Raw genomic sequence first — 2,500 nt, forward strand, 5'->3', positions numbered from 1 at the left:
AAGCCCGACCAAAAAACCGGAAAATGGGCAAAAAGGGAATAAATTCCCGCCCAAAAAGGGTGAATAGTCGGTTGGGCGGCATCCCTGGTCGGTTTCTGCAGACCTGGAGGCTCGAGACGTTTGTTTGGAAAACTCACCAAGTCTCGATTCTGCCACCTCCTACCGCTGTACAGATACCCCGCCAACCCCCAATGACAAAAATGACAAGTATCAAGTTGGCGGGGCGTCGGGCCACCTGCTGCCGACCATGAGCATCCGAATCCCAGCAAAGGGGGCATTTTCATTTCTTCATCGGGACTTCCGACAATTGCCAAGGTTCAACTCATTAACTTTGTTCGCAGACACTTGCCAGAAAATGCAAGTGGCAACTTTGCCGGGCCGACTCGCTTGCCCAAGCGGGAGACCATCAACCGCAGGCCCGGTAAGGCGGCCGAATCTGACCTCATAGACTTCCAGACAACGGGACTTTAGACTTTCCCGGCCTCGGGTGGCCTCCACCCGGCCTCAGCCATCAGCCCTGCCTGCCACCAGCCCCCTTCTGCTAAATGGGTTATCCAGCCTGGCACTTAGGTTGCACCAGCGAAACCAAGTCTCGGCTTTGGTTAATGATTTGAGCCGAACCGACCTGCCCCACCCGGGCTGAACTCTGGCAGGTCTGCCGATTTCCAGACTCCTTTCGGGGCCTAATCGGGTCGATGAGCCGCCTGGTGCGACCGCGGCCCAGGCCCCGGCCTCTGCCAGGCCTCGGTCAGCCGTTTTGGAAGCCAGACCAAAAACCCGAAAAATGGACAAAAATGCAAAATATTTCCGCCCAAAAATGGTGAATAGTCGGTTGGGCGGTAGCCCTGGTCGGTCTCTGCAGACCTGGAGGCTCGAGAGGTTTGTTTGGAAAACTCACCAAGTCTCGATTCTGCAACCTCCTACCGCTGTGCAGATACCCCGCCAACCACCAAGGACAGAAATGACAGTGTCAAGTTGGTGGGGCGTCGGGCCACCTGCTGCCGACCATGAGCATCCAAATCCCCGCAAAGGGGGCATTTTCATTTCTTCATCGGGATTTCCGACAATTGCCAAGGTTCAAATCATTAACTTTGTTCGCAGACACTTGCCAGAAAATTCAAGTGGCCTCTTTGCCGGGCTGACTCGCTTGCCCAAGCGAGAAACCATCAACCGCAGGCCCGGTAAGGCGGCCGAATCTGACCTCATAGACTTCCAGACAAAGGGACTTTTGACTTTCCCGGCCTCGGGTGGCCTCCACCCGGCCTCAGCCATCAGCCCTGCCTGCCTCCAGCCCCCTTCTGCTCAATGGGTTATCCAGCCTGGCACTTTGGTTGCGCCAGCGAGACCAAGTATCGGCTTTGGTTAACGATTTGAGCCGAACCGACCTGCTCCCCCCCCGGGCTGAACTCGGCAGGTCTGCTGATTTCCCCACTCCTTTCGGGGCTTAATCGGGTCGCGCGAGTCGCCTGGCGCGACCGGGGCCATGCCTCGGCCTCTGCCAGGCCTCGGGCTGCCGTTTTGGAAGCCAGACCAAAAACCCGAAAAATGGACAAAAATGCAAAAAGTTTCCGCCCAAAAAGGGTGAATAGTCGGTTGGGCGGCAGCCCTGGTCGGTCTCTGCAGACCTGGAGGCTCGAGACGTGACTTTGGAAAACTCACCAATTCTCGATCAGCCACCTCCTACCTCTGTGCAGATACCCCGCCAACCCCTAAGGTCAGAAATGACAAGTGTCAAGTTGGCGGGACGGATTTGACTTCGGTCACGAGCCCTGGAACTAATTTCCCGCAAACGGCTTCGGATTTAGCTCGATCCAGACTTCCGGGACGAAACTTGACAGGCCGTATCTCCGCACTCCAGAAACGTAGCCGCACCGTTCCGACACCCATCGACGCGGCTGGCCGAGCCCGAGCGAACGCACCCAATGGCGGACGGCTAGGCCTTTACGATTTTTTCCCCCTTTTTCCCGAAAAGATTCCAACTGGCAGAGACATTCGACCGACGGCTTAAATACATGCCCTTCTGCCACTCTAACGTCCCCGCGTTCGTTTGGCTATGTTGGCTTCGTCATTTCCATCTCATATTAAACATTCCATTTTAACACGCCAGTTAACCATTTGCTAGAGTTTTCGGTTAATGGTTTGCCACCTTCAACCCATTTGGTTAACCATTTGACGCCGACAATTTTCAGTTCATGATTTGCCACATTCAGACTTTCTTCTCCGGTTGCATTTCGCGGACTTCCAGCGCGCTCCGCTTCTTGTCGGCCCGCAGGTATGTGATAGCGTTCGATGGCGCTTGCCTTCCTCTTCCCCACACCGTGCACACGACGAACACAGCTGACCGACCAGTGGAGATATCCATAGGAAAGCGGTCTCCATCCAACGGCTGCACCTCCGCTGGCCAAAGGGCCAGCCGCATGTCGTCGCTGGCCTGCGGTGCGACCCGTCCGGGCGCAGCGGACGCTCTTTACCCGCGCCCGTTGCCACGTTGCGTCGTCAT

The sequence above is a fragment of the Pristiophorus japonicus genome, chromosome Y (genome assembly GCF_044704955.1).
Source record: "Pristiophorus japonicus isolate sPriJap1 chromosome Y, sPriJap1.hap1, whole genome shotgun sequence".
NCBI lineage: Eukaryota > Metazoa > Chordata > Chondrichthyes > Pristiophoridae > Pristiophorus > Pristiophorus japonicus.